At 40.5% G+C, this 21,264-nt stretch overlaps 1 long non-coding RNA gene across 1 annotated transcript; it reads right to left on the bottom strand.

The window, feature by feature from the left end:
- Positions 1-1,456: 1,456 nt before the first annotated feature.
- On the bottom strand, positions 1,457-20,250 carry LOC124289753. The gene is made up of 3 exons (XR_006901750.1): positions 19,913-20,250; positions 3,232-3,326; positions 1,457-2,970 (listed from the first exon to the last, which is right to left on the bottom strand). It is a non-coding gene; the product is annotated as an uncharacterized LOC124289753 (long non-coding RNA).
- Between the last annotated feature and the right edge of the window lie 1,014 nt (positions 20,251-21,264).

The following is a 21,264-nucleotide window of genomic DNA, read 5'->3' as shown; positions in this document are numbered from 1 at the left end:
TCCAGACTCAATTATTTACACACCGCTGCCATATAGCTGGAATATTGCTGAGTGCGGCGTAAAACTATACTCACTCACTGACTCCTTCACGAAGAAGCATCCATCACGTTGTTAGCCCCACTCCTGCTGCTATTGTGCTGTAGGGCGTTGAATTGTGCCTCAAACTCATCTTAAGATAATGTTTTATCCCTGACATCAAGAGCACGCCTTGTGGTTCAAGGATTCGTCGAGTAGAGCTGCATCCCCGAATTAAGCCCGAATCCTGTTACCGTGGGTTTGTATCCCAGGCTCACCCTGTTTATTATCTTTGAGTTTGCAGCAGTATGCCCTTTGTCGTGGGTTTTCACAAAGTCATATTGATGTGCAAATCCGTCCCCAAATTACGCCGTCGCACCGTGATAAATCACGATACTGTTCAAAGCGGCCTAAAATTCAACTCACGCACTGAGCACCCCACAAGTACTTAGGTATGGGACCCGTGAAGATCCGGGTTAGAATTGTTCTTCAGCAACCCATGCTTGTCTTAAGAGGCGACTAACGCGATCCGGTGGTTAGGCTCGCTGACTTGGTTGACTCATGTCGTCGCATACCAATTGCGCAGATCGATGTTCATGTTGTTGATCCATGGACTGTCTGGTCCAGACTCGATTATTACACACTGCTGCCATATAGCTGGAATATTGCTGAGTGCGGCGTAAAACTATACTCACTGACTCCTTCATGAAGAAGCATCCATCACGTTGTTAGCCCCACTCCTGATGCCATTGTGCTGTAGGTCGTTGAATTGTGCCTCAAACTCATCTTAAGATAATGTTTTATCCCTGACATCAAAAGCACGCCTTGTGGTTCAAGGATTAGTCGAGTTGAGCTGCATCCCCGAATTTAGCCCGAATCCTGTTACCGTGGGTTTGTATCCCTGGTTCATCCTGTTTATTATCTTTGAGTTTACAGCAGTATGCCCTTTTGTCGTGGGTTTTCACAAAGTCATATCGATCTGCAAATCCGTCTCCAAATTACACCGTCGCACCGTGATATAATCACGATACTGTTCAAAGCGGCACTGAGCACCCCACAAGTACTTAGGTACGGGACCCATGAAGATCCGGGTTAGAACTGATCTTCAATAACCCATGCTTGTCTTAAGAGGCGACTAACGCGATCCGGTGGTCAGGCTCGCTGATTTGATTGACACAAGTCATTGTATCTCAATTGCGTAGGTCGATGCTCATACTGTTGATCGCTGGATTGTCTGATCCAGATTCGATTATTTACAGACCGCCGCCATATAGCTGGAATATTATATTCCTGAATGTGGCGTAAAACTAAACTCCCTCACTCATGTATGGAGTCATAAAGGTAGCCGACTAATCCACGATGTCTGTGACAGCTTAGTCACATGCTCCAATATGCCAAATATTTCCTGGTAGTAAGATAGTAAGAAAACACAAAATACTTGTAGATCGCCATATTTTATTTTGGAGTTAAAAAGATAATATACAAATTGAACGAAATGTCCTTGCCATCACGTAGCTTGTATTGACATGTTTCACAGGAATATATTGAAGTATACGAAAGTAATAGTTTGTCACAGCATTCTGGCAATATCTATAAAGACGCAGTATAAACCTTCATCGTGAAACTATATTTGCCATTAGACGTTTTGTCTTACAATAATGCTGTTTGTATGCTCAATTATATATCATAAAAGTATTTTAATAAAAAGATTAACAACAATACTTAAGGGGTTGACAATACACGAAGTTTAAATATTACGCGTTGTCAAGGAAACCATACAGATGCAATCTAACTGAAATTGCAAAAATATAATGAGGACATGTTGTCGAATAACGAATGTAGTGCATGTACTAATACTGTTGTATTACAAGTGGAATACATTCGTCCGAAATTAGAGATCCATTCGTTTGGACTAGTTAGATGTGCCTGAAGCAATAATGACTTCCTTGGTTCAATGTACAAACAATTTCAAGTGAAATTTGGACGATTACAATTTATTATTTTTGTTTGTAAACGTGAATGCTCTGTGGCTGAAATATAGTTCAATGCTGTCGGAGGGAATCACACATATATGGACGGATATTGATATATCATATTTCAGATAATACGAGGAACATAAATCATTAAACACAATATTACCTGTTGACTTACAATACGCGTCTAACTACTCTAACATTCCCAGTAGCCGGAACAGCGTTGAGCCACTGGTCGAACTAGGACCAACAGATAAACGGGTTCAGGTCAGGGAAATTACCGTCAACTCTGAATATATCGCATTCGGATATACAGAATCTCACTACAACGGAATCTTTTGAATAACAGCAACAGTAACTAAAGTTATTTTAACTAAATAAAGACTTTTGAATGTCACAAAACTTTGATATATTCTGAGTTGACAACTTGTTACACGTGCATCTGACTCCTTAATAATATATAAGTTTTCTACAAGTCCTCATACGTACACCATTATAGAGATAAACAAGATTGAAACAAATATGTAGCATATTATCGAATAAGATAGTTAAAGATATTTTTTTCTAATTACTCTATTCTTATAAAAGTGAAAATATGAGTTTGTTATAGAAAATGAATAAATATATTATAATGGAGTCGGGTGCCTGTGGTTCGTTATTGCAAGAACCAGCCTAGCGTTATGTATTGCACCCATCTTGTAGACCCTGCCTGTGGGGGTGGTCTCAGTGTATATTGCTCCAAGGTGGCTTGGCATTTAATTTTCAAATTTGTGCTTTGACATCAGGAGTTGAAGGAGAGAGTTATTGCTTGATTATGTTGAGGGATAGAGCAATGGATGGGACGGTGTCTTGAGCGAGGAATGGAACAGATGACGTCATTTAGCAAAAGAGTCCTCTTTGATTCCAGTAATGCTGAGAAGTCCGTCATATATCACAGATAATTGACAACATACTGAGTCCATTCCGGAGGCTGCGTTTACTCCTGGAAAAGAAAGAAAAGATAATTCGATTTATCAATACGAGAACCTTAAATAATGATCTTGTTTCATCCTTTCATTCCCAGTGAAATCAACAAGGTGGGCAGGAATTGTAATCGTACTTGAAATTGAGTATAAATATTTGAAACCATTAAGCAGACAATAACAGATTGCTTAGGTGGCCTAGTTCCATTAGAAGAATCGAGAAATAGTGCTATCGTCTAGCTAGTGTCTTGCCTATTTGTCGTGCACCAGGAACAACCTACCTTCGTAATGGCATCAGCAGTTGGAGAAACTAATCGATAATTTTATGCCTCTTGTTCGGTATTCTCTTGTTGGGCAGTTTGTTCAGTTTGTTCGCCTGCAAAATGAAAAAAATATTTAAAAATGGTACAAGAGTGAGTGAGGTAGGAATATCTCAATGATATCACGCCGGTTGCTTGATGCTTGAGCGCTAAGTGATACGTGTCTCAGAAGGGTTCATCTTTGGTGATGTTGCCTTCAAACCAATAAAGATATCGAGGGCAACGATAGGTTTCGCGGACGCATAAGGGACGCAATACTGCACCGCAACAAAAACATGGTCAAATACTACATGAGAAAACAGACATTGATGTTGTGAGAAGCTGTATATTGTGTTGTAAAGAGCGTCGTTCTTCTGCATCCTTCAACATGACTTGTGATTTTCCTGGTTGTACAGTAATGAACTGAGACTCGAACCCAGACACAGCTAAGAGATGCGTCTCCGCAAAGTCTAAGGTCTCTAGCCAGTTGAAACCGAAATGCTACACGAATTCTTTTGGAGTAACCAGTAAAGTGACCTTCACTCATGGAGGAGTTTCCGGTTGACGGGCAAGATAGATTTACTGTTCCCCTAAACAAATAGTGACCTCGACCTTCACTCATGGAGGAGTTTCCGGTTGACGGACAAGATGGGTTTCTGTTCCCTTAACCTCTACTGACTTGAGTGCAAGCAATCAAGGTTTGTAAGTGATGGTCAATAATGCAGTGTCGTTGTCGTTTCCAAGGACGTATCCGTGTGTTTAACTTCACCAGCTGAAGCCGCTTCATCAAAGTATAATTTCCTATCTGTTGTAAACACATCGTGCTGACTGGAGAAAGGGAGCATGCGATGAAATGCCACTTGTAAGGATCATCAGAATATTTAGATGTGTAGATTTTCAAACGGTCCTGAAAAAGGATATTCCTGTACACATCTAGATTCGGGAGACGTATTAAATGAGATATTAACTATTGTATGTTTAATTTGAGTGTGCGAACAACTGACATGGCGTTTGTGACGGGAGGCACTGCTGAGGAAGGTAATTCCACCTGCGAACACCTGATAATATTAGAGTCACTCATAAACTGACTGACTGACTGAATGACTGAGTGAGTTTGGTTTTACGCCGCTTTAAGCAATATTCCAGCAACATCACGGCGGGGGACACCAGAAATGGGCTTCACACATTGTACCCATGTGGGGATTCGAACCCGGGTCTTCCGCGTGACGAGCCAACGCTTTAACCACTAAGCTACCCCAACGCCCTCACTCATAAACATATGCTCATGATATAGTCGAAAATGTACAATCGACTCTGCTTTGGGCAATGATTTTCTATTAATATTGACACGCCTGTGATGTCTTTCCTAACTAAATCCGAAAACGCCCGTTTGTTTAGCATTTGAACACATTTCTTACCATTTCAGAGTCGCGGGTAGTTTTTGCGTCTTGTTTCTGTATCGTTTATACAATATTCCTAGAAATGGGATCCACTAGTGTATAAATGTTGTGGGTGATTACGTGTCTGTACCAAGCTTTCTCTAATAACAGTGTGTGACATTGGTAACGCATGAACACCTCTCGTCTATTGGTATTGTTCTCAACTATGGAGACTACAGAAGTGGAGTATGAAACTCTTTGTCTTGCACATGTCAGAACATTAAAGCTCGACAATCCCCAGCCGAGATCCTCACACTGTATGTATAAATCATTAAGTAGTATTCACACCATTTGCTGTTAAGTGAATTATACATGGGGTGCACGTTGCTATTGATTTTTGTAAACGATACATTAATAATACTATGTTGAGATGTTGAGCAAGTACTGGATATCCAACACACAACACCGTCTCTGCTTACATAGCAACCGCATTGTGTCAACCACCGTCGTTTGTAATGAATGTGAAAAATACAACCTTTATCTCCAAGCAAACAAGTCGAGGAAATTCACTCCTGGATTAAACAATACCAGCCTGTAGGAATCGCCGGGAGTTAACTGGTGATAACTATCCATGTTCGGGTTTTCCTACGGGGCTTATGCAATCCTGCTATGTATAACTGTAGCGTAACATCGGATGGCCATCTGTTCTCGACGTAACCATAGCACAAGGTGTGTTTACACGTAACTAGGATGTCTCAGGCGGTCCACACGTGACTGTACCAACGAAACACTGCATGGTCTGTCTTCCATCACGAACAGTATGAAATCTGTACCTTGAGTCAAACTAAATTACGGCCCCTGCCGGCTTCAAACGCCACGTTGCAGACAACTCGTCATGGCTTGTGCCGATCTGGCCGGCACAAATGTACATTCTCTTTAGGGTAAAAAAGGGCTAAATATAAAGCGCCAGCGCAAGAGAATACCCCGTCTTGACTATCCTCAGAAACTGATCCAATTTGGTGTAAAGGGAAAAAGCAGAGAAAGTTGTATGAATGGATCACTGAAAATCAGCGATGACACCAGGTGTTCGTGAAATGGCTAGGTATGTCCTGTAGGAAACAATTCGATGCTTTACACAGACATCACTTGTTGAAATACATCTACCCAACACGAATTCACGTCTCTCGACATATAATTCTATATATACATATCTGGTGTGTCCACCCAAAGGGCGATACATGCACGACACATTGCGTACTGTTTAATGCCTTTGGTATTGCGCGATGTTCCACCTGAAGAGCTACCCAAGCATGTTGACGGATGCTGGGTGTCCGACGTATACTCTCAACAGGAGAATATGCCCCAGGTGTACCGGCCCGTATGCCTTGGAAAATATGGTCTAGCTTAGTCATCATGCTCTTCGAAATTCCACTGATTAACGGCAGTATATCGCTGGCCTGTAAAATATGCATTCACAATAACATGATCGATGCGCCTGTCATGTCTGTCATGTGAATATCATGACTTTACCACTACCATACTGATCATGGTCAAGAATGGTTGCCCTGGCATATCACTTCCGCTACGTCGCCAGCAACATTTTCTGCCATCTCAGAATTGAATGCAAACTCTTGATTCGCCAACAAAGGTGGCGTAACGCCATTGGTGCAAAGCCCATCCCTGGTGATGCCTCGTCCATCCTGGGCAGTCTTTGCCTTCTTATGAAAGTTGTTAGGATCACTTCCTTCACAGGTGGCCTTGCTCTGAGGCGAATACGAGATGTTGATATTCACCTTTCTGATATTGTTCGCAGTTTTCTTTTGATACCAGATATGAATCTGTCATATAGTGCAGTTATGTAATGAGACGAACTTATTTAGGTGTCAGGTATCAGGACTCCCACGTCTGACTGTATCAAACAGACTGTAGCTGTCCAACATTCGACAAATTACTTTTTTTAAATGGCAAACATTTCACTGTTTGACACCTTCCCTTCTTCACAATGTAGACTCTGAAGCTCAGGTCCGTCTCGCCTACCTGCATTACCGTTAGATTCCAGTCACGTACAGATACATGCCACATTCGTGTACAACATACAGTGTAGAGTGTGAACATTTCTACTACGGTATCCGTGTTATGCCTTACAGTGACAATACACCACAGTGGATTACAGTATCTTACTCTCTTACCATCTCGGAAAATGTCTCGAGGGTTGATTCAAACGTTATGAGCCTAGCATAGAACGACTTTGTCTATAGCCATTAAACTCAATATATTCTAAGCACGATTCCTTTCCACATTGATACAGTTTTGAAGGATGTCGAAGGGATTTCATCCTTGTTTCGTAATAGTCTTCTCTTTATGGTGCTCTTCACAGCTATTATGACGTCATCGTTCGAGGCTTCAGCTCCATGGTTGGAAGAGATGAAAGTCTGATAGAGCCGGGGGGTCGGGGACTCCAAGTCGTACTCGTGGGTTGTTGCCATGGCAGTGACTGGTTCTGTGGAAGATGATGAAACCCCTGTCACCCCAGAACAAGTGAGTGAGTGTAGTTTTACGCCGATTTTAGCAATATTCTAGCAACATCACGGCAGGGAACACTAGAAATGGGCTCCACACATTGTACCCATGTGGGGAATCGAACCCGGATCTTCGGCGTGACGAGCGAACCCTTTAACTACTAAGCTACCGTAGCACCCATCAACTCAGATCACGGGGACAATAGACCTTCCAGTTAGTGGAACTGTCTTGGCTTTCTGTGGTAGTAGTTATGTCAAATGATTCCACTATTCCACTTTTGATTATTGTTTAGACTCAGGTGAGAAAAGATGAACCCTGGCTCCAGCTGGAGTCACACATTGTTCCAAGTACCTTTCTGGATCTGCTTCCAAACAAAGCTGTATTATCAGGTAGCAGGGTGTGTCTGGTGCGTTTTGATCAGATGTCAGAAGTTGTGTGACCCAATGAGATAATACATTCCTCAGTATGTTTGTGACAATGACACGTAGTTTCTCCTAGAAAATGCCATCTGAACTAACAATTCGTAGGTGGATCATTTTTGCTTTTGTCTATTTCACAGACCTTCTATGATTGTGGTCGTGGTCATCTCCTTGCTACTTATTTCTGTAATGTAAAGAAGCAGCCTTCACGATCGATGGCAGCTGTTGATGTAAAGACCCTTTTCTGCTTGGTCACTGCACGTTCGTCAACATTGTGTATTTTCTGCTTATCTCAGTAAAATAGCGAAACGGACTCGGATTTTTGAGGATATACCTGTACGTCAACATGGACTGTCCACACAAAACGATATCACTGTCACGCAGTTCCTTTCACACGAGTGCTATGTCGGAACCCGTCAATTAATCATTGTAGAACATGCATTACATGTACCCAAAATAGGAAATTGAAGCGATCTTTCCTGTATCTTTCGCAGTGCTCGACGTTATTAGTTGACTCAAGTACATGCACATAATTCGTGTTAAAGATACCGTGAAATAGCCTATTAACCTTACAAATAACACCAGTGTAACATGCGTCGTATTTCAGCTTACTGTCAAATGTAATTGGAGGATATGTCCTTGTGGGGGAATACTAGCAGTGAAGCTGAATGGGCTTTCGGTTCAACCAGGACAGCTGACAACAACACAACACACGACAATCGCGTACCTCAGTTATGCACTGATCGTGTTGGACTTGTCATTACGAGTCCCGTGATACATAGCTAATATCAAACACGCGGGAGCCGGAAGTACCAGAAAACATTGTATTGTTCCGCGGTACACAGGATACGGGAGTATTGTACACATGCGTTATTAATAACGTGTAATGTGCCTGCAATACAATGTACACATTACCCAATGGCGTGAAGCTGATGTTCGTTCAAGGTGTCATAAAAAATCAGACATGTACTTTACGGAGAGGTGAAATTCATGTCATGACCTTTTTCATAAAGGCAGGAGACTATGTCCACATCCGGATGAAACCCTGCTTAAAAGCAGAATCGAGTGTACTATTCCGACTTCATCATGAGGATGTGTCTATGTATTACAATCAAATATTGATAATATTAGATGTCGCGAATAAAGAGCGAGTCCTGAATCACCGGCGGTACCTGTCATGAACAAACGCAAAGGCTAGTCAATATTTCACCTGAAAACATGCGTGAAAATGGTATGCTCATTGGTTATGGCTATCAAGATTTGATATCATGGATTTGAGGGACACATTAAGCTCAGGAATTGAATTAATCATTATTAATATGTTATCAATATGAGTGGAGGTTAATAATAGGAGTTATCACATGACGTGGCAGGAGACAAGCGTTGAACAGACGTGACCACATCACGTGACTATTCACATCACGTGACCTCACCTGTGTTCTCCTGTGTTTGTTCCGTCGTTGTTTGCTCTGTTGTTTGCTCTGTTGTTTGTTCTGTTGTTTGTTCTGTGTTGGTATCTGTGTTACCTGTGTTGTTATCTGTAGCAGGCTGATCTAGATAGAGCAGAGGCAAAGTTCAAAATGAAGAGAAAGAGAAGGTAAGCATGGTTACAGGATAAGTCACTCATCTAATACTACTATGAATAGCTACAAGATATAAACTACATAGAAGTGAGCGATAATGTCTACTACGCCTTGTGCAATCATCTCGTTTTAATCCATACAGTATCCAAGCATTAAACACGTATGAGTGTGAAAATACACTGTGCATTTCAAACCAGATGATTCCACACAAAAGCAAAGTTATACTAAGAGAATGCATTCCTCTGTCTGGATCAAATACATTTAAGAAGACGCAATCTGTTAGTCAGATGTTAACCAATTGCAACATTGGAATGCACATTTAGAATTTCTATAATGAACGAAAGCAAAATGTCATAAAAAAAACACCCTTCTCAACGGGAGGTCCACAGTATTTAGAATATAGTGCATTTTGCGTTCGTTCATAGCACACACAAGAGTACTGGATTAATGTTTAGTAGCAAGTAATCTACAAGCATGTCTGAGGCGGCTCACACGGTTTGTTTATCCGTTATAACCAGTTTTTGTTGCCTCAAACAGAAAACGTGTTTCTAATCTCAACACGCTTTCCTTCCTTCATATAGACCAATATACTGGATGTTTAACATAGGACTCAAAGTCTCCAGTCAACTTAACCCTATGTCATATGTCAGCTATTACAGAAATCAACTGCATCGGATCAGTACGCTGCACTATGACTGATATTGGGATGCTATTAAGTGAGATGCCTATAAACCCCTTTTAGGAATCGAACCCAAACTAGAAGGGTAGCTATCACCCTTTTACGATTAAGCCTCCTCGACGTAATGAAATATTTTCACACGTGTAAGTAAAGATTTAGTTGATATTTGACGATCATCCTCTCTGTAATCGGTATCATTGATACGCCCACGTGACTGATACGTACACCCGGAGTGACAGCTACTGGTGACGGCTACCCCGGATACTGACAACAACATCTGACGACGTCTCCCACTCGAAGTAAGCAATACTCTCAGTATTAAGTAGATATGCACTCCAGGTTTACAACCGGTGTTCACGGGAGCTTCTTGTATATTAATCTGACAGCTCTGTCAACAGCCAATCTCAAGAGCCTCGCGCCCTACCCAGGCTTGTGGTGGGTTGGTAAGTAGGCCGGCATTCACATAAGAGGACGCCCTACGCGCTTAACGGCCCCCCTTATATACTTCACTTGTTTATTTGTTTGCTATTTACTAGTATTTGTTTAGGTTCAACACAAATGTATTATGTGTTTTGGAAAACAGGAACGCAAATAAAATGTCTTTTCAGAAAGCGGACATGGGTTATAATTTTGATTACCTTCTGAGTAACTGTTGGTTCAGCCAACTGGTTTCATCCCGAGAAAGTATTAGAATTTGTACGTTACTTGTGTAATTCAATCATAACACTTGTTACTTGAACATATTTAGGTACGTACTAAAACGACTTATAACAATAGATCAACCATTAATGAACCATATATTAATACAGTTTTAAGTAAACCGTTATCGCGCAATATATTGGAAAGTTACTTGTGTCACCAGTTACCTGTCCAACATAAAAGAGGAACTTAAATACATTGCTAGAACAATTGTCAAAACAGCTATTATAAAGTTTCCAATAAGGGAAATATAGTAAATAACATACACTATTAAATCAGAGACATGGTTATACCACATGGTGTTGATGGGTTGTACATGCTGACAAATCCCTTCACAGAAGTGTTGTTTCCATATTGTTGTCATTGTTGCTACGTGTAGGGATTATAGAAATAATGCTGAATGTTTCACAGATCATTTCATCTATATGAAAGAGTATGTCTCACGGAAGCAAGAGTGATTAACGTTAATAATGCAGTACTTTGCCGGCACTCCTGTCCGTAGTAACTCCACACCTCCTGACACTGAGACGCAGCGGACGTACATTATTACCAACTCGTGACGGTACCCTACACTCAGCAACAGTGGTTATCTAGCCACTCGTAGCAACTCTAGTTACCGTACTTAGTCACATTAGTTACGTAACCACCCTTTACAACCCTAGTTTTTGTACCCACAATCAACAACCCTAGTTACGGTATCCACACACACCATCAGTAGTCACCGTGCCCACATGAAGCAACACTGCTTACATAACCACACTCGGCAAACTTAGTTACCGTACCCACATGAAGCAGCTCTAGTTACCGTATCCACACCCAGCAACCTTTATCACGTACCCCGCACCCAGTTAGCCTAATTACCGTGACCCACACTCAGCAAGCCTGGAATCAATATTCCAATTTACCACAGCCTGGGCTCATAGTCTGAAACAAGACCACTAATAAACGTCTACGGTTTAACCTTGTGTGCTCATCTATGTAATTCATTGTTTGTTGAACCTTCACGAATCAATTCTAAAACACCTTTTTCTAGCTAGGTCATACCAATAAACATCCACGTCAAACATGCATACTGATAGTATATTCGTATAATGCTGCGGACATGTTTAAGTTGAAGCCCAACTGTTTCCAAATTTGATTGAAGGGGACGGTAAACCAAACTCTAAAGGTTTAACTTATAGAATACATATATTAGCTTTATAGGAACGGTGACCAATACTTAATTCACATGATGAAGGGCTATATCAGGACAATAAGAGTAACCAGAGAGTTGGCAGGGAGGCCCGTCACATCACCGCGAAACTGACGTCTATCAGGTGTGAACGACACATTTAATCATTTAAATTCTTTAAACACAATTTACCTCAGCATCTAATTTTGACACATCTCTACAATCATCTGCCTACTGACCAATTGATCACAGATGACTTACAAGTGTAATTGCCACTGGTTCATCTACAGCTTTGGACATCTATCCAGCCAGGTTTATTGTTTCGGCCATTTTGACGTTGAACGTAAATGTAACTGTCTCACGAAGAGCTGTGATTTTGCCCGACGTACTGAGAAGGATCTTAACACACGGTTTCTTCTTCACATGACGATGATTTTGAAATGTGTGTTGTAACCAAACTAAAATGTTATAAGTGTTGTGCAATTCAGCCATACATAAACTCATGTCGTCTCTTCATTGGACTTCATTCGCGATGCCTCACACAAAATGAAAGTTTTTGAATATCAGCATTGTTGATTTGTACTCAGTGGCTTGATATAGCACGCTGTGCTTGTTACAGTCACATGGATCTGGTGGATATTTGACCACTGTCTTTAGCTTTGAGAGTTACATTTGTCAGTTACAGTGATACTGGTTATCCACTGGTCTAAGACGACCTTACCACATCTAACCGAATCAGTTTATAGTGGGTTCTATGATGATGTCAGTACCATCGCAGTGACGCTGCCTTGCCTTCACGTGTGTGATGGGTCTCACCTTCGGGGTTCGATTTGCTTATAGTTCCGCCAACTCCTCACATTTTGATAGTATTTCATGAAAATACATAGTAGGAACCGCACATTGCACGTTGTTTTTATCAGAGATTTTTATGATTATAGAAAGGACCTTTGTCTCTTTAATTCCTACAATGGTAAACGTGTGCATCTCCATCACGTCGGCCTTTCCACCACATTACGCTGACACGCTCTCATATAACTGATCTACAGTTCATGGCGGCGATCAACCAAACTTACTGACTTATCACGTCAGTTATTGTCTTCACGCGTGTTGTGGCAACTATGGTACTTCCTGGCTTGGCACCGATCCCCGCCATGCAGGCCCCCGCGAGGAATCAATGGTCATGTCGAGCATGTTTCCGACCACTTAGGTATTATGGACCACACCATCGATGCCAATTTAGCAATATCCTCATGGTGACAACCTCAATCCCCAGCAAACAAGGAAACCTACTGATCCGCCATAAGCCTGTTCGAGACGTTCTTTAGAGGTCCACATACTGACGTCACCGATACTGGAACCAAAGGGAAGTTGCCATGATGTCCTTCACGGACTCATATAAAGTATGAAACTCAAGGACAATGTAATTTTAGAATGCATTATGAAACGGAAACGTAGTCCGGATACGTGTCTGGAAATAGGCTTATGTAGACTTGAAGTAAGGGCAGGTGGCCATACCTGCCATGACGTGGGGCAGGTAAATGCGCATTGGAACAACCTTAAGGATATACAGACACCATTGTAAAACGAGTGTGTCTCAATCTGATACTAAGATATGCTGTTTATAGAATTCTATGTCTGGAAGTTTTCATTTTAAAAATGTGAAAACTTTCATTTAGGCATGGCAGAATTAATTTTGCAACCATAAGAAATTCCGTTTGACCGATTTCCTTTATCTTAGCGGTCTACTAAACTGTCGGGTATAGTTGTCATGGACACGAATGACGTAATCAATTTTATCATCACACACCGGATTTTAATGTAACGTCATATGTACTTTAACGACTTCACAAATGCACTTAGATGGAGATCTCTCCTGATAATTTCCTTTGCACAAAAACATTTTATCAGATTTACAAATATTTCTGAAAAAGTCAATGAGTCGATAAATTTAGCAGTGTAGGGTTATCTCCCAAACTGTAACCTTTGCAAAATGAATTCACATTACTGACTCCCATGTTTTTATCAGCGACATGCATATTGTTGGTGTGATAGGGACATCGAGCAAACAAGTCACGCCACTGAAAATAGAGTGGATTCTTAGCAACCCCCATTTTTCATACCAAAAAGGTTCTGTAAACACTAACTCGACTAACAAATTTCAACATCGATATGACATTACACAGTCAAATATCTTCTGGTGTCGGAAAGCTTTATCTAACGAGCTGGAGTTTTATATACAATTTACAAAGACACTGTTTCCTAACCGCGTGTGTTGTTGCCAGTAAATCATGCTTTCTCTGCCTGCCTGCTGCCCGGTGACCGTATTAAGCTCATTGGTGCCCCACCCTGATCTGAGTTAATATCCCGTAATAACTCTCTGTGTAAACCCGTGCTTATGCGGGTAAACATAATGTACTCACAATAGCTATCCGGGGGAACAATAAACATCAATAACAAACAGCGCGTTTCTATATGACCCATGGTCATCGTGTCAAGCCGCTAATAAGGCCAGATATTTTTGACACATGACTTTTATCAGGACGATGGTGTCGTGTGTCGTCGTGGGCAGGTGGAAGTTACCCGTTTCACTACATACTATGCTATGAATGCCGTCAGTTGTTATGCAGTGGTTGCTTTCCACAATGAGTGAGTGAGTGAGTTAATATTTAACGTCACATCGGCAATATTTCAGCCATATCGTGACGAGAACATTTGATATTGGAATGAAATATATGTAAATTATAAAAATCTGCTGACGAAGGGCAGTAAAACAACTAGAATATCACAGATATACATGTAAAACTAGTAATAGAGTCTAAAACATTTTAACCATAGGGGACAACACAATATAAAAATGGGCTATAGATCACCAACAACTGAAAGTAGGTCACCATACTAGGGTCCATGGGGACTCACAGTACCTTTGCTACCTGCATGGACCCTTTCCACAATGATATTGATTGAGTCCGTATGTCAGCATCTGGACGGAAATACGACTGCAAATGGTTGCCATATCGTTACACTTGTATATGGAAACAACTATATGGAAACAGGCCATTTAATGCCCTCATCCAAACTAAAATATTTTCATTTGGCTGTGTTGTACGCGAAATCTTTTGTTCAAACCCTCAGTTCATAACCGGCCCATGGGCATATCGTGTTATCTTTGTGTATTTTCTATGGACTTATAAGCCTGGCTGACACATATTAATAATATGAAGGTAGTAACAGGTACTTAAAAGGACCAATTCCCCCTTCGTTTCCTTGACTACATCATACACACAGGGGACACTGTTTGCTGTTTGAATCTGCAGGTTTATAGAACATCACGCCTTTCGGAAATCCATCCGTCATATAATCAGTTTAAGGTTTTGAGAGAAGCAGGACAATCGAACACTCTATACTCCAGTACACACTAGACTGTTTGTATCGGAGATTAGGGGAATAGATGGGGCATTAATACGTGGATTTAGGACCAACAAATACTATTATGCCGCTCCAAAACATCACAGAATTAAGACTGGTTTCTATTACATTGACCTGAATGCTTTCTGTTTGTCTAGACCCTTTCGCATGTTGGTTCGGCTGTGCAAGTTTATGCATAATGACACTACTTCATGAAGAAGAAGAAAAAAACTCTTTCAATGTATGATCCAGACCAGTAACTTAACAACTTTTATAGCAAACTTCCACGTGCGGTGTATAAGCTTTTTAATGTCAGAATTATATAGAGTTTTCATTTTTAGTATTCTAGGTTTCATGTGATATTAGAAAAACAGCCACACTATGTCACTTAAAACCTTATTACTTTTGGAATATCGGTGATTTTTAAAGAATTTCCAGCATACTTGGTAGTAAATACCGTATTAACCATTATAGATGAGTGAGTGTAGTTTCACGCCCTTCTTATCCATATTCCGCCAATATCTCGACGAGAAGCAGAATTGGGCTTTGCGACATGAACCCATGTGAGGATTCGAACCTGTGTTGTTGGCGTAACGAGCAAACACTTTAACCACGGTCACCACTCAGTTAGAACAGGACCCTAAAAGTTAACACAAATCGGCCTTGGACTGACTGAGTTTGGTTTTTGCCGCTTTAAGCAATATTCCAGCAACATCACGGCGGGGGACACCAGAAATGGGCTTCACACATTGTGCCCATGTTGGGATTCGAACCCGGGTCTTCGGCGTGACGAGCCAACGCTTTAACCATTAGGCTACCCCACCGCCCCAAATCGGCCTTGGAAGGCAAATACACAGACATTAGGAATATTCGAAACATTCCGCAATGAAACATTCCGCTATGAAACATTCCGCTATGAAACATTCCGCAATGAAACATTCCGCTATGAAACATTCCGCAATGTAAATTAAAACATTCCGCTAAGATGAATGGCATGTGTTTTATATCTGTGATGCATATTCCACTATGAAACATTCCGCTATCAAAATATTCCGCAAATGAATTATCAAGGATGTCCACTATTTTTATACTTTGTTGACAAGAAACACAAATCTAAATGAAATATATATGTGCTCTACTTATCATCAATTTATGTACATGTATTTTGGGCCGGAGGCCTGTTACTGAAATAAAATTCTGTTCTGTTCTGTTCTGTTCTGAAACATTCCGCTATGAAACTGCCACGAAATACATTCGAGTAGTTGCTCTGCTTGTTGTACAATGAGCACCAGATGAGATCATGCCGCAGGTAGAAAACACACACGGTATGACTACATAAAACCACTCGTCGAGAGGTTCATGTCAAAAACGAATATAATTTATAAGTTTAACCCTACGTTCATATTTATTTAACGACTAACCAAATTGGCGTGTTCAAATCCCCATATTGAAGCACGGACATATTCTAATTACTTTCCTTTTAAACATATTTGACGATAACAAAATCGTTTGATGTGAACTGAAAGCATGGATTAGGTTTTCAAACGCACTGCGGGTCAATGTGTAGAAGTGGAAAGACACTTGACATTTACACAAAAGTAAAGCTCAGTGGGTAATAAATGATTCCAAGCATGTCATTAACCCATTTCATATTACCAGGTCTTCGTGGCATGTGTAAATTGGTTGTCAGCCTTGTAAAGCGGATGGGCGTGAGGGTACATATGTATGAATGTAACATGAGATAACACTCCACATGGAGGGATGTAAATCAGATCCTCTTTACACGTGTAGCATGATGGCATGCATGAGTATCCATATATTTCTCACAAACCATTGAGACAAGATGGTCAAGATGATAGTTCTGTGTTTCATATTCATGTCACGTCATGCTTTCAAACATTTTCCGTTTCAATTATTTTGACTTTGTTATCCAAATAAATCTGTTTTTGTTCAAAGGAATACTTATTTAAGTAAACCTTATAGTGCCATTAATTTCCACACAACAATATTATGAAATCATATATGTGATTGCTATAAATTATTAATATTTGTGAAGCGTGTTAGTTGATAATTGGTTTGTCTTCACTTCAACATGTAGTCGTTATTTCTATGATGATTGTACCCTTGGCGGAATAAGTCATGAATGGCATTACTGCATACAAACACCATCGGCAATCGGGTAGAAAATATCATAGCAATGCAGTAATGAGGGAAGCTGTGATATAATGATCTCTTCTCTGTATCAACATGCTGATCGATTTCCAGTCACATTTGTGTAGCTCCGTAATTAAGTATTAACAATTAACGGTAGGCTGAGCTGGAACCCACCTCTACGTTTGATCGTTAGCATGGTTCATCAATAATGCAAGCATAATTTAACAAACAGCTGAGCGCTTTGTATCATACAGTGACCCAACAACAAAGCTGGTGAAATATCTGAATCTGTAAATATGTTACTAAAGGAACCTTAATAATTAAGGAGGCTCAGATTTTATCTTGAATATCATGAAGCTGGCGATAACAAGGACATATGTTATTCTGAGTAAGCATAGAAAATGTAACAAGATTTTCATGAGAATAATTTGGTTGGCTTAGACAAAGAGAATGTGATCTGTCAAGATTCATCTAAATGATCTACTTGGAAACTGATTTATTATTACTTGTGGCACACTATTTATAAGATATGGTATTAGCTGCAACATTCATAATACGATATTATCGATACGCTCTGTCTGAAGATAAACTACGTGTTAATGACATAACACCAGAGAAATGTGTAAATATATCGTGAAGACCTCACAATTACATCTCAAGGGTGTCCTCCCATTTGTGATAACTCCCAGTTGTGAGACACATTAATTAATGGTTCAGTGCACATAGGTGGTGTTTCCACATCTCAAGGCATGGCCTAACTAGGAGTGACCTAGCACCACCTTTCAATGATCCTTATGTAATCTGACTGACGTGGGATCATTAATCAACTGGAGTGTTTCAGTGGACCAACTGGTATCCCTGGTTTCTTATCCTCTTACTGGTTGCTAGGTAACAGTTGACCTGCCCCGGTCTCATGTCTTGGAGTGGAGAGAAAGGACAGATCAAATACGTAATGAGCGTTGATTGGATAAATAAGTTGTTCTACAGGGGTACTGTGACCTCATCATGGTTACAGTATAACTGTGTCATGTAACAAGGATGGACTCGATTACACCATACTGTTAACGGAACACGGAACAACGTATATCGTACAGATGTGACCTAATATCACTTTGATTAACCTCAATTTAATCTTTTCATAAGGCAATAACGCATTATCAACACTGCTTTAAGAAATGATTTGAATGTATGTTATGTTTCATTTTCCGCAAAAGTAACGGCGAAAACTGTCGTTAATAGTTCCTGAAATGTAAACATGATTAAACTAGGAAACTGGTTATAGTTGTATCGATAGAGATAGAGACTTTTATTGTAACGTCTACCGTTTATGGAACGTTCTGTCATATTGAACAGAAATCAAACACACAGTAATACAAACCAAGACTCAATCTTTTCTGTAACAGTTGTTGTAATTCCACGAAACAATTAATTAATTTGTCGCGGCCTTAGATTACACATTACGCTGTAGCGGGCACACAGAGGGACCATTTGCACAGAGTAATGACCTTTTAGAAACACAGTAACGTTCACGCGCTCTCTGGGAATTAATTAAACAATATTCCTCACCGCACGACTGTACACGACTGTTCTACCAGTTCCTTCCGACCAACAAGGTCCATGCAATAAACCCAACTACACAAAACAGTATTAACCATGGAATTAAGATAGACTCTCTTAATACTAAGATAGGTTTGTGAAACCGAGCCGCAATCTGTTGCCAGTGTTTCTGTGTTCAAGAAACTGTTGCAAACCAAATATTCGACATCCCCAATTTCAGTCAGTACTGCCAACAAAGCTTTAACACGAATATTAATCTTATCGCGCTTTTTGACCTCAGTATGTTGATCCAAACAAAGCTATAACTAATATACAAGTCTTGTTTCGTATTTTGTACATTGTCTATAGGTCATTTCACGCCCTTGTGCCAGTATGTTATTGGCGCGGTAACACAATATCTGTAGTTTACGTACAGGACCAACAAACCAGTTGTATCGGTTTGTGTCATGTGTAGGAACCATAAAGCGGTTGGCTGAGGGCTATACGGTATGTTCCTGCTTGCCGGAACAGGTGATGCAATATGTCACTGCAGACGGAACAAGACACACGGCGTGATTGCACACCTGCATGCGACCTGGATATTGTCGAGATCTTATACACCGATGAAGTTCAGTACCTCTACGGATAGCTTGCCTGCATGCGATGACAAGACTTCCAAACATAACTATTCACATATGCTATCCCTTTTAAATATCATCAAATTTGCAAATGCGTACATTGGTGAATTATATCTTTTTACCCCATACTTAGTATTTTGTTTTTGGCGAAATCGCTTGTCACGCATATTAACTACCACACAGTGAACAACTTAAAACAGATATTATGTCAGGTTGTTTTAGACTTTTAGTATTACGTACGTGGATATACCACCTTTTTCATCAACCACATTATGCAAATGACATAAAGATAGTTCATTGTGTAGATGGTAAAAAGCATATATAAGATTTGTTTTCTGAAACCTTTTAACTTCAATGTGCAGCCGCATTTAGATATAGCTGTCAATAATTAGTACGTCTCAAGTATCGCTAGCATAAATTGCTCAATCATGCTGAGTGCACCTGAGACTAACACCGTTGTGTGATTCACCCTCAACGTACCCCCAGATGCGTTGTTCGTCTGCTCCTGTGTCGTCTGCTCCTGCTTCGTATCGCTCGTGGGCTGCTGTCCAGTCGACGCCTGCGTCTGGGTACTTTTGCTGCCGTTACAACCCATCTTGAAGAACGAATGAAGATTTTTTCCAAACTAGGACTTGCTTAAGAACTTGACGGCGAACGTGGTACACCTCTCGCTGCCTCGACTATGTATCGTCTGCTGGTAGGGAGCAGACGACTCGGATCATTCCTTGTGTTTACCGCTTTGTTGTTTGTCGTCCAGGAGACAAACATTCTAATTGATGTTGCTCCGCGGCCGGCTCAACTCCCTTCGCTCTGTACTTTTGCTGGTTGTATCATTGGGTCATACACTCACACACCGACCGGATTTGGGGTATCACTTTCAATACCACTGTAGGTAAAGTCAATAATAGACAACGCAAAGAATTACGGTCTTATTCATGTGCACATAATCCCCTCCTGGCGTGGCGTCGTGTTCGGAGTGGGCATCTGGTGGTGACACAAGTCACTCATTAGGGACCATTATTCGTCATGTGTCTCCAAACGCGCAATTCGTTTGTGTTCTATGTTTTTTAATGATTTCTTTTGTGACTGTATGATCTGAGTAGGAAGAAAAGCTAGGTTTTATATTTACATTTAAAACTTGTCGAACATGCTCGTTGCTGATATACAGACATACTGCTTAGAAATAACACTATATGTCACGTTGTCCATTTGTCACGTCGACTTCCTTGACGACTGAATCAGAGTCGTGAGTGAATGTAAGCTTTAACGTTTTAAACGCGGCTTCAGACATAACGCCAAATTGACATTGCATGAACATTTATTCGGTAACGTATCGTTGTTTAGTTAGAAGGCAATTATAGTTGATCCGCCAACTGATAATATGTGACAAAAAGCGGAAACATAATAACACATACATTAATATAAATCTGTGAATATCCTGGTACAAATTGGTCTTCAGCAACCCATGACTGTAGTAAGAGTCGACCTTGGGGCCGGGTGGTCAGGCTCCCTGACTGGTTTATATATGCCGTCGTATTTCAGTTCCATAGATCAATGCTTAGGGTGTTACTAGATTGTCTTGAACAGACTCAAATATTTTACAGATGGGTAGAATATTGCTGAGTGCGGTGTTACCACAAACAAATCAAATCATATATAAAACTACTACAATAAAAGTACAATACAATAATGCGCCAAATTCCACTGAAGTGTGAACGCTCATGGCAGTACATTAATATCATTACTATTCAATGGATCAGTGTGTACTCCAGTTTCATTCTCAGCTCCCTGAGGAATATTCAACTCAAAAGCCTCGCGAACTGGTCTTCGTT

The sequence above is a fragment of the Haliotis rubra genome, unplaced genomic scaffold (assembly GCF_003918875.1).
Source record: "Haliotis rubra isolate DU_JTF1 unplaced genomic scaffold, ASM391887v1 Scf449, whole genome shotgun sequence".
Taxonomy (NCBI): domain Eukaryota; kingdom Metazoa; phylum Mollusca; class Gastropoda; order Lepetellida; family Haliotidae; genus Haliotis; species Haliotis rubra.
Note: the sequence above shows the minus strand (reverse complement) of the source record. Positions and strands in the feature narration are given on the sequence as shown.